This window comes from Gigantopelta aegis, chromosome 5 (genome assembly GCF_016097555.1).
Source record: "Gigantopelta aegis isolate Gae_Host chromosome 5, Gae_host_genome, whole genome shotgun sequence".
Classification (NCBI taxonomy): Eukaryota; Metazoa; Mollusca; class Gastropoda; order Neomphalida; family Peltospiridae; genus Gigantopelta; species Gigantopelta aegis.
In genome coordinates, this window is record NC_054703.1 from 29084700 (window position 1) to 29104699 (window position 20000).

General features: G+C 36.0%; 1 protein-coding gene across 1 annotated transcript in view; it reads right to left on the bottom strand.

Annotated features, from left to right (window-relative positions):
* LOC121373515 (fucolectin-like) overlaps positions 1–20000 on the bottom strand; it is a 33006-nt gene that overhangs the window by 11765 nt on the left and 1241 nt on the right. The window contains exons 3-4 of the mRNA XM_041500187.1: positions 17379–17618; positions 14765–15141 (exon numbers count right to left, since the gene is read on the bottom strand). The gene's annotated coding sequence lies outside the window, so the exon portion shown is untranslated. The remainder of the gene's footprint in view (positions 1–14764; positions 15142–17378; positions 17619–20000) is intronic.

The following is a 20000-nucleotide window of genomic DNA, read 5'->3' on the forward strand; positions in this document are numbered from 1 at the left end:
GAAACAATTTAGCGGGCTTCCTCTCTAAGACTATATGTCAAACTTACCAAATGTTTGACATCAAATAGCCGGTGATTAATATAATAATGTGCTCTAGTGGTGTTGTTAAAGAAAACAACTGTTTTGTTCAATCGACTTAACACGTGAACTACACATGCGAGATTTTGTAATGCACATATGTTCAATAAAAGAAGTGTCTTTATTACCATAGTAAGATTAATTATGTATATAATAAAGAATAAACAGTCAATCTGATGATCGATTGAATAAAGGAGACAGTAGATCTGCACGGAACAATAGTGGGCGTTAATTCGAGCTTATGATTAATGAATTCTACAGTAGTTACGACAGTGTACACCGTGGGGGAAAAGTTACTGAAGCAAAACAGAACCAGTGAAGTGAAAGTTGTACCACAAATTCCTTTCATTTCTAATTTACTACGATTATTCAACACATGCCTGCTCTGCACGTTCTATGGATTGCAAAACAGCTTGAATATATTTAAAATGAACATTAAATGGACATTCCTGAGTTTGCTGCATTGTAAGATGTTTCCGACTAATAAAATATTTCTACGGTTAAACTTACATATTAAATATATTTTCTGGTTTAGAATAACAGTGTCTGTATATTCAATGTCTTTCTGGTCGTCTTAATATTTGTAAAAAGCCCAAATTGGATTGTGTCTTCAAATAATGTCGTACGAACGAAAATAATTATATTTTAGGAAATAAAATGAAAGATAACCCAGTATAAATATTAAAACGATCAGAAACACGTTTAATATACAGCCACTAATATTTTATGCAGAACAATATATTTGATATTTAATTACAATCGTTAAACAATCTTTGTTAATCGATAACATCTTAAATGTTGCAGGAAACTCAGGAATGCCCCTTTAAATAAATTCACCATCAGCATCTAACCATAACACGCCCAGTGGTAAGGCATTTGCTTGATGCGCAGTCGGCGTTGGATCGATCCCCGTCGTTGAGCCCATTCGGGACATTAAAAAACAGAAATTGAAGATATATATAGAACAATAAAAGTATTTGATCTAGTGGAACCCCATATTCTCTTTGAAATCCGCACTCGATGGTTTGACTTGTTGTACCACGAAAAAGAACAATAACAAATGACTTCCAGAAGAGTGTACAGGGGAGGATTTCAGGGGCCGAAAACACTTCACCCAGATAAAATTCCCGCACACGCGACTGCCATCAAGCTACAGCAAAAGTTATACTTAAAGGTTTTTTTTTTTTTTTTTTTAACAACACCACTAGAGCACATTGATTTATTAATGATCGGCTATTGAATGTCAAACATTTGGTAATGGTGTATTGACGTGCATTTGCTACGCTCCAAATAGCCTTGAGTTTATATCAATTACAACGCTGGCTACTTCCAAGGTTTGCCGTTTATTTGATGTAAGATATTGTTGAGCTTCTCTGTGTTTGTAATTTCACTGTATTTTATAAACTCTGTACATAAATGGCTACACTAGTATGTGATCACTGAAGCGAAGCCCAGTGTGACATAAGCCAGTGAGCAATTGACAACACACCTTGATCGTGATGAAGTTTGCCTGTCTGCAATGATAAAAGGTGATGGGTCGAAAAAAGAACCAGTATAAGCCTAAGAAAGGGTCGGACTCAACTGATTCAAGTCAAGGTGAGAGTTTTGAACTATCTTCAACACAGAACACTACAATGAGTAAACAAATAACGGAAGGGGATTCAAAAACTGCCGCGGGCAGTTCTGATCATACGGAAAAACAAGTCAACAGACCAGACTACCATGAAAATGTTTACTACTGATTCTCAGATCCAAGCATTACATAAAAAAACGACGCATTGACAGAAATGCTGGTGACAAAAGAAATGTTCAATTTGGAAATAACAAATTTAAAATCAGATATTGTCCAGTCACTGAAATCAACAATAAATGAACTTGAAGGGCCGATGTTTGAAGTGGAAAATGAAAATAAACAGCTGAAAGAAGAGGTAGAAACGCTTAAACAAAGACAAGATGATTTTGATAATAAACTGGAGCAGAACTTGTATGCTCTTACTCTCACAAATGATAAAGTGAACGATCTTGAGCAATGGACCCGTAATTTCAGCGTGAGAGTTTTTGGCCTAAAAGATACAGACAGAAATGAGAAACACATTACAAGTAAAACAAAGGTGGTAGACATGATCAGAAATAAACTGGGGATTGAAGTAAAAGGTACAATTGATATTGCTCATAGAGTCGGAAGATTTACACCAAACAGTGGCAGGGGCATTATAATCAAGTTCAACTTCCGAAAAGATAAGATCGAAGTAATGAAACACCGCAAAAAACCCTCAAAAGTACTGGTATATCTATTGCTGAGGACCTCACAACTGTAAACCATCAAATTCTTAGGAGAACTAAAGAAAACCGTTCTGTAGAAACAGCTTGGTCGTCAGGTGGAAAACTGTTTGCAAAATTATACAGTGGACAAATTATCAAAGTTACAGCTAATACCAATTTTGCAAACTCTGAGCATCAAAATCAGCTCAACAAAACAAACGTTAATCAAACTCTTCCAACCGATATTAACAGAGGACTTACTATAAGTACTCCTAAAGCATAAAATCATGTGTACTATCTAGACACAGATATGTCAGTAATTTATATTTGTAAATATGTTTACTGCCAGACATACGTCATGTTATATTGTACTGTTTGTTTACACTATGATATAATGTAAATGTACCTACCCACCCACCTCCCTCCCTATTTATTTATTTAATTAATTTATTTTTGTTTTATTTTTTAATTTGATTTGTTACTTGGCTATTTATTCATTTATGTCATTCGCTGCATAGTCGGGTCAGTTGGCTGGTTTATTACTCGCACATGTTTTTCTATTTTTTATCTCCTCGATTAGAAGCACAGTTACAAGTGCAAAGTTACAGAGCGCTCAAATACTGAACACCGTATTCACAACTCAAGCGCTGATAGAGACCTGGAAGTGTGTGTGTTACTCAGTGAATTGCTGTCAGCGTCTGTATTGATACACTGTAAATGCATTATACACTCACGAGCTGTAAATTAAAGGTGACATCTTTACTTGATCTTCTTCTTGAGAAAAACAACTTGCTTCCAATCCCGAAGGACCCCTCCCCCCTTTCCGGTTACTTATTTATTTGTTTGTTTATTTCATTGACTGACTGCCGACCCACTAGTTAATCGGCTCGATGATTGAAGGAATGGCTAATCGATTATTTAATTAATTGACTGGTTAGAAAACTAATTGATTAATTTTTCTAGTATTGTGTTTTTAATATATCTACATATTTATTTTCATAATTTCTTTATTTATTTATTTATCTATCTATCTATCTATCTATTTAGTTAGTGGGTTGGGTAGCTGGCCAAATTATTTACTTATTTATTTACCAATTCATAGATTTATTGGTTTATTAATTACATGTATTTGTTAACTTGTTTAGGTATTTATTTAATTAGGGAGTTATGGATCAACTATATTAATATGTATTTAGTTAGATGGTTACATATTTAATACATTATTTATGAAAACATACGGATACAGTCGGCCTGTCGATCAGTCATTCAGTGAATGTTTCAATGTATTTTTTTAGGATTTTTGTTGTTTTAATTCACTCACCCATTCATTCATTCGTTCGTTCGTTTCGTTATGGTTTTTTTTTCGTCTAGTGATGCACTCATGCTTGACTCATTGATTGAATGACTGCCGCCGGATAGCTTGATTATCTGACGGACTGACGGACGGGCTATTTGATATATGCGACTTACTGACCGATTTTAAATTTATGGATCCATGTATACATTTGTTTGTTCATAAATATAGATGCCTATTATTATTATAGTTTTACTACCTGAAAGTGTTACCATGTGTATTAGTCTTGGTACTGTTATGGGTAATACATAACAGTATTTATAGTTCAGTGAATATAGTGCTGACTTATAGGTATATTCAATGTTTTATCACCTTAATACAGATGCATGTGTGGTTGTGTGTATATTGATACCTTAACAGTATTTTTGTTTTGTAAATGTTTGCATATATTTATGATAATTATGCACGGTACGACTTAATTGTATATGTGTACATATATAATGTTTGCACGGATATGTATTAATTGTGTATATTACACAAACTGTAACATATACATAGCATACTCTATAGAGTGGTGGTCAAAAATGCACAAATATGTCATAATTCGTCATATAAAATGAACATATAGGACCAGTATTTGAAAGCCCTCATAACGACAAACTAACTTCGATATTTCTGCTCCAGGTAGTCACGTACCATTCTTAGGTAAGTACATGAATATGTTGTTTCGTTGCATTGCTATTCTATTTTTTAGCTGCCTTTCTTCTAGTGTAAAAGAAAGTTTTTTCTCTAACAATCAGCTTTGTTAACATAGCTATATATGTATACACAGTCTCAACTATTGTGTCATCATGCTCATATCTACAGTTGAAAGAACACAAATATCCAATATTACTTCTGTTAACCATGACTGATCAAATTACATTTTGTACATTAAATTGCCAGGGATTAGGGTCTAAGGAAAAACGAAAAGATGTATTGAATTTTTTAAAACTGAAAAAAATATTCTATTTATTGCATTCAAGATACACATTTTATAGAGAAAGAAGAAACTTATATGAGGTCTCAGTGGGGATTTGAATATTATTTTAGTTCGCATACATCACAAAGTAGAAGCATCGCTATTCTGCTCAAAAATAACTTTGAATATAAATTAAATAACATTAAACATGATACAAATGGTAACAAACCTCTCCTAGACATAAATATTAAAGGTAAACAAATTACTGTTATTAACATTTATGGACCCCAACAGGGATAATCCTACCTTCTATGAGCAAATTGATCAAGACATAACAGAAATTGGCAATGATATAGTAATTATTTCTGGAGATTTTAACTTGGTGATGAATCCAGACAAGGATACCAAAGGTTGCTTAAACATAAACAATCCTAAATCTAGAGATCAAATTTTAGATCTATGTACAGAATTCAATCTAGTTGACGCCTGGAGGGAACTTAATATTAAGAAAAAGGAATTCACATGGAGAACTTCTAATGGTAATAAACAAGGACGGTTAGGTTTTATTCGTGTAAGAAATACCTTTCTAACACAAATGGGAGAAGCTTATATTGAAACAGGTTATAGGACTGACCATTCAATGGTTGTTTTTAAACTTATACACTCGAAACCAAATAAGAGAAAAACATTTTTGAAATTTAATAACTCATTATTGAAGGATAAAGAATATGTACAAACTGTAAAACACGTAATAGAAAATGTCAAAACACAATATACTGAAACAAAAATTTATCAAGACGCTAATACAAGTAATACCGACTTGCCAGGTTTATCTATCAATGATCAACTTTTTGTTAGAAGTGCTACTTATGGAAATACGAGGCAAAACTATTTCTTACTCTAGCTATGTGAAAACGCTAACAGATAAAACAGAAAGCGAACTAATAGAAGAAATAACAAAATTAGAAAAAGAGCATAACATAGACAGACTTATTTTAGAAGACAAACGTACTGAACTTAGAAAGATTAGAAACAAAAAGCTACACGAGCAGATAATAAGATATCGTAGTAAATGGATAGATGAAGGAGAAAAACCGACTAAATATTTTTGTAATATGGAAAATCGTAACTATGTTTGCACGGATATGTATTAATTATGTATATTACACAAACTGTAACATATACATAGCATACTCTATAGAGTGGTGGTCAAAAATGCATAAATATGTCATAATTCGTCACATAAAATGAACATATAGGACCAGTATTTGAAAGCCCTCATAACGACAAACTAACTTCGATATTTCTGCTCCAGGTAGTCACGTACCATTCTTAGGTAAGTACATGAATATGTTGTTTCGTTGCATTGCTATTCTATTCTTTAGCTGCCTTTCTTCTAGTGTAAAAGAAAGTTTTTTTCTCTAACAATCAGCTTTGTTAACGTAGCTATATATGTATACACAGTCTCAACTATTGTGTCATCATGCTCATATCTACAGTTGAAAGAACACAAATATCCAATATTACTTCTGTTAACCATGACTGATCAAATTACATTTTGTACATTAAATTGCCAGGGATTAGGGTCTAAGGAAAAACGAAAAGATGTATTGAATTTTTTTAAACTGAAAAAAATATTCTATTTATTGCATTCAAGATACACATTTTATAGAGAAAGAAGAAACTTATATGAGGTCTCAGTGGGGATTTGAATATTATTTTAGTTCGCATACATCACAAAGTTGAAGCGTCGCTATTCTGCTCAATAATAACTTTGAATATAAATTAAATAAAATTAAACATGATACAAATGGTAACAAACCTCTCCTAGACATAAATATTAAAGGTAAACAAATTACTGTTATTAACATTTATGGACCCCAACAGGGATAATCCTACCTTCTATGAGCAAATTGATCAAGACATAACAGAAATTGGCAATGATATAGTAATTATTTCTGGAGATTTAACTAGGTGATGAATCCCGACAAGGATACCAAAGGTTGCTTAAACATAAACAATCCTAAATCAAGAGATACAATTTTAGATCTATGTACAGAATTCAATCTAGTTGACGTCTGGAGGGAACTTAATATTGAGAAAAAGGAATTCACATGGAGAACTTCTAATGGTAATAAACAAGGACGGTTAGATTTTATTCGTGTAACAGATACCTTTCTAACACAAATAGGAGAAGCTTATATTGAAACAGGTTATAGGACTGACCATTCAATGGTTGTTTTTAAACTTATACACTCGAAACCAAATAAGAGAAAAACATTATGGAAATTTAATAACTCATTATTGAAGGATAAAGAATATGTACAAACTGTAAAACACGTAATAGTAAATATCAAAACACAATATACTGAAACTAAAATTGATCAAGACACTAATACAACTAATACCGACTTGCCAGGTTTATCTATCAATGATCAACTTTTTTAGAAGTGCTACTTATGGAAATACGAGGCAAAACTATTTCGTACTCTAGCTATATGAAAACGCTAACAGATAAAACAGAAAGCGAATTAATAGAAGAAATAACAAAATTAGAAAAAGAGCATAACATAGACATAATTACTTTAGAAGAAAAACGTACTGAACTTAGAAAGATTAGAGACAAAAAGCTACAGGGGCAAATAATAAGATCTCGTAGTAAATGGATAGATGAAGGAGAAAAAACGACTAAATATTTTTGTAATATGGAAAATCGTAACTATATAAGCAAAACTATGCCAAATGCATTCAAATCAAATGGTCTATTAACTAAAACTGAAACTGAAATTATGAAGGAAGTAAAGCTATTTTATGAAAACCTTTATAAATACAGACCTATTAATGATGTTAATTTAGAAGAAATATTGAACTTTTCACATGTACATGTACCAAAACTTACTGAACAACAAAAGAATAACCTGGAAGGGTTGCTTAAAGAAGATGAAATACTATCTTGTTTAAAAAACATGACAAATAATAAAAGTCCAGGGTCCGATGTGTTCACAGCAGAATTCTTTAAAACATTTTGGACAGATATAGGTAGGTATCTTACTAAAGCAATACAGTATAGTTACCATATAGGTGAACTCTCATCAACCCAAAAAAGAAGGCGTTATAACATGTATTCCCAAAAAGGACAAAAATAAACAATATTTAAAAATTTGGAGACCTATATCTTTGCTAAATGTCTCATATAAAATAGCATCAGGTTGCATAGCCAACAGAATTAAAACTGTTTTACCTTGCTTAATAAATGAAGACCAAACAGGCTTTATATCCGGAAGATACATCGGTGAAAACATTAGAAATCTCTATGACTTATTTCATTATACAGAAACGAATACAATTCCAGGCCTTCTTTTGTTAATTGATTTTGAGAAAGCATTTGATTCTGTTGCCTGGTCTTTCATTCGAAAGACTTTTGATTTTTTTCAATTTCGGAGATTCTATTAAAAAAATGGATAGAAACGTTTTATTTAAATATTAAATCCTGTGTAATTGTAAATGGACAAACAACTGAATGATTCAAAATATCTAGAGGATGTAGACAATGAGACCCATTGTCACCATATATTTTCGTACTCTGTGCAGAAATGTTAGCTTTGTTAATAAGAACAAATAATCATATTAAAGGGATTTCAATTGGAAATCAAGAGTTTCTTATATCACAATACGCAGATGACACAACAATTACCCTAGATGCAACAGAACCGTCTTTACGATATTGCCTTCAAATTTTAAAATTCTACGCAAATTCCTGCGGCCTTCATGCAAACATAGATAAAACTAAGATTATATGGTTTGGTAGTCGGAAAAATAGCAACTCTGTCCAGATCTAAAATTGACTTGGGATAAAGGAATGTTTAACTTACTGGGAGTTGATTTTTCTACTGGTCTTACAGGTATGGTAACTGTCTGTTACAATAAGAAAATAAGAGAATTTTTTTATTTTTTTATTGATACAGTGATCTAAAAGACTATTAACTCCATTTGGTAGAATAGTAGTTGTAAAAAAAAATAGCAATGGCCAAAATTAACCATTTAATTTTAACATTGCCTAACCCGACAGATCAAACTATCAACAAACTAAACAATTTATTTTTTAAAGTTTATTTGCAATGGTTCTATTGATAGGATAATGCGTAACATAACAATTAAACAATATGAAGAAGGAGGACTCAAGATGTTTAAAATACATTATTTTATAAATGCATTAAAAGTGTCGTGGGTTTGGAGATGTGTACATAAAGAATCAAAATGGATATATCTTTTAAAACTGACATATCCAAATGTGCATAACTTCGTTAATTTTGGAACGGAATTTGTAAAACAAAAATTAAGAATATTGGATAATAAATTTTGGCATGACACATTTCAGGCATGGGCTATCGTTTTAAATAAAATACAAATAACATCATGGATAGATATTTTACATCAACCTATATGGTATAACGAAGGTGTGAAGGTCGGAGGCAAACACATATTCTATAAAAAAAAACTGGTTTGAAAAAGGAATTGTCTTCATATATGATCTAATTGATAATGAAGGTAAGATACAAAAGGTAGACTACATACACAATATACTACAGGACACAAATGTTATAGAAATACAAAGACTTTTAAATGCAGTAAGGGACTTAATAAATAAATAAGTTTTCAATAAGTATAACTGTAATATACAAAGACCACCGATACCTATCTAGACAAAAATTATGTTACAAGACAAGAAAGGTTGTCAGATAATTTATAACATTCTTTCAAAAAACAACTGCAAACAAATCTCACAAAAGAAATGGATTAATGAACCTTTTCTTACAAATTCGTTTAATTTGAAAAAAAACCCATATAGTCTTTACCATAAAATAACTAAGGGCACGAATTTGAAGTGGTTGCAGTCTAGATTAGAACACCGAATACTATCTACAAACACATTTCTCTGTAAAATAAAAATTCAACAAGATGACAAATGTTCATTCTATAAATCTGTTCCAGAAACTCTTATTCATTTATTTTGGTTCTGTCAATTAATACAAACATTTTGGCAAAACCTACAGGGATTGCTAAAAAATAGAATGTACTCATATTACACATCTCCATTTTACTGTTACAGATATAATATTTCAAATACATGATAATCATAGGGCAGATGATATATTAAATTTAATTACTTGCAAAACAGTATATATACAGGATGAAGTATATTGGGGTAGTACCAAATGTACAATCGTTAAATTTTTTTTATAACTTTTAATTACAATACTGAAAAGGTTCTTGCATTTCGCAGTTGTGACTGGACCAAATTTGACCAACGGTGATCGATCTACAAACATTTCATTAAATAGTTCGTGCTTTGGGTTAAAAAGACGAGACTGGGTTCATATTTTTTAATATATCAAACAAGAATCAACTTGCATTAATACAGAGAAAATGCTTTCATTATTTACAAATATCTTTCGCTCTCTCTCTCTCTCTCTCTCTCTCTCTCTCTCTCTCTCTCTCTCTCTCTCTCTCTCTCTCTCTCTCCTTTTGTCTAATTATTATGCAAGTATCTATTTATATACTATTTATTTTATTTGACCTATATTTATTTATTTATTCTGTTGAAATAATTTTGTCTTTTCTACTCTTCTTCTTTTTGTTCTTGTTTTTTTTTCTTCTGGAATTCCAATAGTATATTATAAATCCTACAGTTTTACTTGCTCCCAATATACATCTCACAATATATTTACAAAAGTTAAGCTTAACATTTAATGACATAATTGTACATGAATATGTGTTTTTATACTAACAATTATTGTTTCCAAATTGTTGTGCAAAATATTGTTTTCAATATGTCTGTATAAGTTAAATGTACAAATACAGCTTTTGATCACTTATTTTGTAAGGCGGTGAATTAGGAGTCGCCAATCCTAACACTACCAATGTATTTTGGGGCAATAAACAATTTAAAAAACAAAAACAATCCCAAAACATTTGGTAATTTTGACATATAGTCTTAGAGAAGAAACTCGGTTCATTGTTCCATATATCCAATGTGTATTCATTACATGACCAAATGTTTGACATCTAACTGTGCTCTATTGGTGTTGTGAAAATTACCAGAAGAAACTCGGTTCATTGTTCCATATATCCAATGTGTATTCATTACATGACCAAATGTTTGACATCTAACTGTGCTCTATTGGTGTTGTGAAAATTACCAAATGTTTGACATCTAACATTGCTCTATTGGTGTTGTTAAACAAAACAACATTTGTTTTGTCATTCTAGTTCACACGTAAACTACGCATGCCATATTTTGTAATGCACACATGTTCAATAAAAAAACCCTGACTTTATTACCATAGTAAGATTAATTGGGTATATAATAAAGAATAAACAGCCAGTCTGATGATTGAGTGGAAATAGGTTTAGATTTGCACGGCAACGGCAAACTTCATGTAACAATAGTGGGCGTCAATTCGAATTTATGATTAATTAGTTCTACAATAGTTACGACAGTGTACACGGCGGGGAAAAGTTACTGAAGCAAAACAGAACCAGTGATGTGAACGTTGTACCAGAACGCCTTTCATTTCTAATTTACTTGGATTAATCGACACATGGCTGCCCTACACGTTCTATCGATTGCAAAACAGCTTGAATATAAGTAAAATTAAAACATTAAACAAATTCACCATCAGCATCCAACCATAACACACTCAGTGGTAAAAGATTCGCTTGATGTGCGGTCGGTATTGGATCCATCCCTGGGGCCACTGGGCTATTTCTAGTTCCAGGCAGTGTACCACAACTGGTAGATCAAAGGCGAAAACTATTTTCTGAATCCGCCCGTGATTAACACAAAGACAGTGAAATTCCCAGTGAGAGATTATGTTGATTAATAACAAGTTTACGGGGACATTTATAAATGAGTAATTCCACGGTAACAGACGTGTCTATCAACCTATACTGAATATTTTATAGACATCCAATTGTTCTTGTGTACTTTATGAAAAAATCACTGACTACCATTGTTACATATCACCAACACATTAGATATTGGCGAAGGGTTGGGCAGGGGAGTCCAAAAAGGTTGGTAACGCACGTTACGTGGAATCGGACACAGTTTTGAAGGTCCATGGATTTCATTAAAAAAATGCTGTGGAGTGTGCACAGATAGGTTGGTGTCAAAGTGTGTTCATAGAGGGAAAGATGGTCTACACGTACCCACCTAAAATAAAAGACAATTACTCAATCTACATGGAATCTTGAGTCCCGAGTTGGTGGTGGTAACGCACGTGACACTCTCAGAAAAATGTCAACAGAACCACTGAAAAAACTACTCTTTTTTACTTTTAAAACAATGTTTCCAGGGAATTTCAGAGATGGTTGTGGTCCATGAACTGTATCGATGTTGGTTTTTGGATGTGCTTGTGTGTGTGTAGTACGACGTAATGGTACATACGATCTACGCAAAACACAGACATAAAGAGTTAGATATGTTGGTGTTTGGATGTCCTTGTGTGTGTGTAGTACGACTTAATGGTACATATGAGCTACACAAAATAGAGACATACAGTGTTAGATATGTTGGTGTTTGGATATCCTTGTGTGTGTGTAGTACGACTTAATGGTACATATGAGCTACACAAAATACAGACATACAGAGTTGGAGATGTTGGTGTTTAGATGTCCTTGTGTGTGTGTAGTACGACGTAATGATACATATGACCTACACAAAATACAGACATACAGAGTTAGAGATGTTGGTGTTTAGATGTCCTTGTGTGTCTGTAGTACGACGTAATGATACATATGACCTACACAAAATACAGACATACAGAGTTAGAGATGTTGGTGTTTAGATGTCCTTGTGTGTGTGTAGTACGACGTAATGGTACATATGACCAAAAACAAAATACAGACATACAGAGTTAGAGATGTCGGTGTTTAGATGTCCTTGTGTGTCTGTAGTACGACGTAATGGTGCATATGACCTACACAAAATACAGACATACAGAGTTAGAGATGTTGGTGTTTGGATGTCCTTGTGTATGTAGTACGACGAAATGTTACATATGATCTACACAAAATACTGGGTTAGAAATAGCGATAGAGTTAAAGGTAAAGTTCGTTTTTGCAAGCGATGACATCGTAATGGATTCTTGTTATAATCGGCTCTTCTCGAACTAGAGACTCGTGTCATGTGGCGTCGACGTAACCATCTCAAGGGCGGAACCACCTATCTCAGGGGCGTAACCACCTATCTCAGGTACGTAACCACCTATCTCAGGGGCATAACCACCTATCTCAGGGACGTAACTACCTATGTCAGGGGCATAACCACCTACCCCAGGGGCTTAACCACCTATCTCAGGGGCGGACCTAGCATTTCCAATAATCGCACGTAACCACCTATCACAGGGGCTAAGCGAGCATTTCCAAGAGCCAGACGTAACCACCTATCTCAGGGGCGGACTTAGGTGGTTACGTCTGACTATTCAGACGTAACCACCTATCTCAGGGCGAATCTAGCATTTCTAATAGTCGGACATAACCGCCTATCCCAGGGGCGGACCCAGCATTCCTAATAGTCGGAAGTAACCACCTATCTCAGAGGCGTATCTAGCATTTCTAATAGTAGGACGTAACCACTATTCTCAGGGGCGGGCTGATGTAGCATTTCCAATAATCAGACGTAACCACCTATCTCAGGGGCGGGCGGATCTAGCATTTCCAAGAGTCAGACGTAACCACCTATCTCAGGGGCGGACCTAGCATTTCTAGTAGTCAGATTTAACCACCTACACCAGGGGCGAACCTAGCATTTCTGATACTGGGACGTAAATCTTTAAAAACAAAAACAAAGCCGCATCTTGTATTTATTAGATGCGTCGGACCCTCCCTCAAATCCTTCCCTAGATCCGCTGTTGATTGTTTGTCGAGTATCCGAGAGCGATTGAACAGTTCGTATATACTTATTTTCGTGTTTATATCCACTTTAAGGTTCAATCATGCTGTCCTGGGCACACACCTCAGCTATCTGGGCTGTCTGTTCAGGACAGTGAGTTAGTTGTTAGTGGTCAGTTGTTAGTGATTAGCTAGAGAGAAGTCGATGTGAAGAGTTTAGGCGCAAAACGCGATATATCCATTTTTCATTTTCAGTAAAAATAGATTTTTTTAATTGGCGTATATCGCGTTTTGATAAAAAAAAAAAACCCCAGGATTTACCCAATACAATTTCATAAGGATCAATCACGTTTTGCAGCAAATCAGCGGGCCTACTATTAGCCCTTACTGACATACAATAATGGCTTTAACTAAAAACTAGAAAGAAAATGGTTTATATCGCGTTTTGCGCCTGAACTCTTCATGTAGTGGCTTTATACCTACCCGTCGAGTCGTGAAATGGAGCTCGGTGAAGGGTTGGGGGCTGTGTGTGTGTGTGTGTGTGTGTGTGTGTGTGTGTGTGTGTGTGTGCGGGGCGGGGGGGGGGGGGGGTACAATTATTATTGTCCCAGCCACTATAATCAGTTGATCTGAATAAAGTATCTGTATCGCCATAAACACTTTAAAGGGACAGTCCTGAGTTTACAACCATTGTAAAATGTGTCCGACCAATATAATCTTTTTGATGACGTAACAAAAAAATTAAATAATAATAAAAATGATTTAAAATATTGATGTCTGTATTCACAACGTGTTTATTGTTGTCCTAATGCTTATAGTAGCCAAGACTGGATTTTACCTCCCAATAATTTCGTAGTACGAAAACATATATATCACGAATTAAAGTAAAAATTGAGTGCTACAAACATTAATATACGACCGGAAACACATTCAATATACAGACACTGGTATTCTAAACAAGAAAATGTATTTAGTATAAAATAGTAGTCGCCAACAAGGCTGTCATTGCAAACATTTTACAATGGCTGCAAATTCAGGACAGTCCCTTTAATAAATCAATAATAATGAAGGGAGACAACGGTTTTGGGTAATCCTGTTTATTCCGATGAAATTTCTTTTAGCATGATGCCTTTAATATAAGACGCTCTGACGAATATATACACGAATATGGGTGTTTCAAGCAGAAATGTAGCAAACTTAAAGTAAATTGCCACGGAAAAAAAGCGTTACTAGGCATCTTATTAAGAAACTGCCATCGAATGTCCTAGAATTCTTACCCCATTCTGGACTTGACTAATTTGCAGATACAAATTTCCTCTTTTTATAACTTTAGGATCCCTCTTTATAAAATGCCAGAACTGCCTAATACAGGCTGATCCTGTGTTTCTTCCAGTTCTTAAGTTCAGATATTAATAAGATCAACAAAGGTCCACTCCGTAGTAATCCCACGATGACGTCATCGTTGTTGAATCGTCAAACGTCGGAGCTGAAATGAGCTGACACTGTTGGCTGTTCTGGTTGTAGTTGAACGCCAAACAATCGCGGTGGCCACATCTGCTAGCGCAATTCATGACGTCAACGCCGGAAATGACGTCATTTGTCGAGTTCAGTCGCGTATCTCGTACACGTTGAAAAAGTCGAGAGAAAGCACAACCTGTTAATGACAATGATCATTATTTATTAAAGTTACAAATTTACCACTTTATAGAAACATTTACTAATACAAAATACTAACACATATCCAGAGTGAATATACATAAGCCTGGTAAGTACAGGGTTCGCATCCCGGTATCAGCTCTCACCCATATCGAGTTGGATAGGTGTAAGGCCACTACACTGACTTCTCTCTCATTAACCACTAACTGAGGTGAATCTAGGGGGGTGGGGGGTGGGGTGGGGATGGGGTGGGGATTTGGGCGGTCCCCTGAATTTTGCGATAGTTATAATTTTATTACATATTAATTTTCTTTTTTTTCGACCCCCCTCCAAACCTCCCCCAAAGTTCCCTTGGCATCCAACCTGATGTCACTGACCCCCCCCCCCCCCCCCGAAAAAAGAAGGGTTTTCTGGATCCGTCACTGACTAACAACTAAGCGCTAACCTAGTGATTTTTTTTATGTTTTCAGAACTTGATTATATTTACTTCTATATGACTGTATTTATAAATTTACACGTATATGACCAGTAAAATTTAAATGTATTATAGGGTTGTAAAATCCAGCAAACATTCTGAGGGTACTGCTAAAGCAATACAGGTCCTCTGCTGGGCCACACAAATCTCCAGTATGAATAAACACACATTCTCTCCTCATCATAACCTCATTTGGTAACGTGCAACACAAACACATCGCCAGTATGAATCGACACATGATTGCCTCACATAACATCATTTTGGAATGTAAAATACAAGCGCATGTCCAGTATGAATAGACACACATTCTCTCTTCACACCGGCCTCGGTGGCGTCGTGGCAGGCCATCGGTCTACAGGCTGGTAGGTACTGGGTTCGGATCCCAGTCGAGGCATGGGATTTTTAAACGGACAACAAACAAGCAATTATGCAAACACATAACTAGTCTACGCCTTACCTTGGCACATTTCAGGTGTAAGAATAAAACAAAAAAAGCCGAAAAACCCCAATTATACCTTAAAAAAGGCCGACCCTAAAGGATGTTTTTTGATGTATTGCTTTTTTCGTGATGTATTATTTTTGTTATTGTTATTATTATTATTATTATTATATTGATATGTAAGTAAAAAGAGCAAAATATTGTTTTTAAAAAAAAGACTACCGACTCTGCATGTTGCCTAAATGACATACGTTTAAAAAGCCGACCAACCACCCACCTACCCACCCATCCAATAAACCAACAAACTAAGCACCCAACGAACCTACCGCCAAACCACCCAACCAACTAGATAATCACCCAACAAACCAACCAACTAGACAATCACCCAACAAACCAACCAACTAGACAATCACCCAGCAAACCAACCAACCATACATCCAACCAACAAGCCATCCATTACCACATCCAGCCACTTAACAAACCAGTCAGACAACCAACCAACCAACCACTCATCCACTACCCCATGCAGCCGCCCAACCAAGCAGCCAGCCACCCAACCAACCAACCAGACAACCAAACAACCAACCACTCACCCACTACCCCATCCAGCCACCCAACAAACCAGCCAGACAACCAACCAACCAACCAAGCAGACAACTAAACAACCAGCTAGACAATCAACCAACCAACCAGACAACTAAACAACCAACCAACCAACCAACCAACCAGACAACTAAACAACCAACCAACCAACCAACCAGCCAGACAACTAAACAACCAACCAACCAACCAACCAACCAAACATAACATGTCATTTCATTTCAAATTATTTTCGTGCTTATATCCAATTAAGTCTAGGACAGCGGGTTAGACTTCTTAGTGGTTAGTGAGAGAGACAAGAGGGTATAGTGGTCTTGCAAAATAGAATAGCCGGTGTCATGAAATAGAATCGCTCACTCACAATTTTCTCTACCCCCGGCGAATCTATTTTGAAATAAACCCCTCCCCTTGAAATAGAATCGCCCCGACCCACGAAATAAAACCTCCCCTAGCCCTAACACTAATACTAACGCTAACGCTAATCCTGACCCTGACCCTAACCCTAAAACTAACCCTAACCCTAACCCTAAACCTAACCCTAACCCTAACCCCTATCCGGGGGCGATTTTATTTCGAAATAGAATCGCCGGTCGGCGATTTTCTGGGGGAGTTGGGCGAATATGTTTCGCAACATCGGTACCGGGCTGCGAACCTAGTACCTACCAGCCTTATGTCCGATGGCCTAACCACCACACTACCGAGGCCGGTCGTACTAACTAACCTGTCGCCCTTGTGCCAAGAACCTGAACTTCACAAAGTATCAGTAAATCATGCTGGTTCACAACATTCCACTTCTTAACACGAACGAACCGACCAATCACGGGCGAGCGACATTTAAACTGTACAGTCTCACCAGGCCCCAGTGTGTCGGTGCGGTTGTAGCACTGGACTGGGGTGGCGCGTGCACAGCCTATTGGATTCTCCGTGAACACGTCAATGGTGAAGCTGTGTAGATACTTCCCTGCAACACAAATTCATATTTTAAAGGAACGGAATAGTTTAGTGTTAAATGACATCTTAACCAGTAGTAAGAATTCTACCATATGCTTATTGGGAGAGACAGAGAGAGAGAGAGAGAGAGAGAGAGAGAGAGAGAGAGAGAGAGAGAGAGAGAGAGAGAGAGAGAGAGAGAGAGAGAGAGAGAGAGTTAGTTGTCCTTACATAATCTGTCTGCCGTGTTCGTTATGGTGACGTCATGTATTATAGACAATATAGTACATACCACGGACCTTGTTACACTAGTCGTGGAGGACTGCCTGGTACGATAAATAGCCAAATGGGCCCATCGATGGGAATCAAACCTAGATCGATCGCGCATCTCTGGCGAGCGCTGTACCACTTAGCAAAGTCCCGCCACCGAACCTTAATTGGATATAAGCACGAAAAGAAGTATAAATGAATTGAAATATGCGGTAACTTTAAGAAAATGGTATGTGTGCTGAACTATTGTGTTTACGGTCGTCGTCTCCTAGGTCACAGCAAAAACAACAACAACAACAACAACAACACAACACAACAACAAACAAACAAGAAACAAACAAACAAAAATCTTGTGTATCAATTTGTTTTAGGTCATAGGTAATTTTGCCACAGGGCTACCTCACTATTAGGATCAAATACGAGGGTGCATGATGCTTCTAGGACGTTGAGCAAACGTTTCAGCTAAACTTCCTTATACTTATCAAAGTTTGTTTGTTTGTTTTTGTTTGACGACACCACTAGAGCACACTGATTTATTAATCATCGGGTATTGGATGTCAATCACATGGTAATTTTGATATTTAGTCTTAGAGAGGAAACCCGCTACATTTTCCCATTAGTAGCTAGGGATCTTTTATGGGCACCATCCCAGAGAAAGGATAGCACATACCGCGGTCTTTGATATACCAGTCGTGGTGCACTGGCTGTAGCGAGAAATAGCCCAATGGGCCCACCGACGGTGATCGATTCCAAACCGACCGCGCATCAAGCGAGCGCTTTACCACTGGGCTACGTCCCGTCACTTATACTTATGGCGTTAATGAACATCATTAGGGGGCGTGGTACCAGTCAGTTACTTCATAAATTTACTCGTGGTATGAATGGTTATTTGGATGTTTTCTATTTATATTTATATGGGGCGTGGTACATATCACTTACCTCATAAATTTACTCGTAGTATGAATGGCTATTTGGATGTTTTCTATTGATATTTATATGGGGCGTGGTACATATCACTTACTTCATACATGTATTCGTGGTATGAAACCGGCCTCGGTGCCGTCGTGGTAGGCCATCGGTCTACAGGTTGGTAGGTACTGGGTTCGGATCCTAGTCGAGGCATGGAATTTTAATCCAGATACTGACTCCAAACCCTGAGTGAGTGTTCGGCAAGGCTCAATGGGTAGGTGTAAACCACTTGCACCGACCAGTGATCCATAACTGGTTCAACAAAGGCCATGGTTTGTGCTATCCTGCTTGTGGGAAGCGCAAATAAAAGATCCCTTGCTGCTAATCGGAAGAGTAGCCCATGTAGTGGCGACAGCGGGTTTCCTGTCAAAATCTGTGTGGTCCTTAACCATATGTCTGACGCCGTATAACCGTAAATAAAATGTGTTGAGTGCGTCGTTAAATAAAACATTTCTTTCTTTCTTTCGTGGTATGAATGGTTATTTGGATGTTTTCTATTTATATTTAAATGGGGCGTGGTACATATCACTCACCTCATACATTTATTCGTGGTTGAATTGCTATGTGCATGCTGCGCATCAGTGACTATTATAAGCTGTCAATCATCATGAATCATATCATCGGGAGTAAATTAACACAATAATATAATATATGTTCAATTTATTTATTATCAGGCTTTCTGCCAGAGGGTAAAACGGGTATTGTGTCATACTCAAATGTTTGTGCACATTTTATTTATTATCAGGGTTTCTGCCAAAGGGTAAAACGGGTATTGTGTCATACTCAAATGTTTGTGCACAATTTATTTATTATCAGGGTTTCTGCCAGAGGGTAAAAGGGGTATGGTGTCATACTCAAATATATGTGCACATTTTATTTTTTAAAGTTAACTTTTACTCAAAATTAATTAGTCTTATCATTATTGTATGCTTTATTTTTAACCTTAAACCTAAAATTAACCCATTTTCTTTCGGGGGTGACCCCCTCCCACCCATACCCACTGTTGCCTTTGGTTGTAATTCAGATACGTAGCGCCAGACCCCAAAACTTCATTCTGTCATTCTGGCAGAAACACTGATTATGTACAATTTCTAACCTGTAAAGTAGTGATATAACGGTCCCCAACCCTGACACCTGTTTTGGGGTTAATAAACTGTATTAAAAAAAAAGAAAA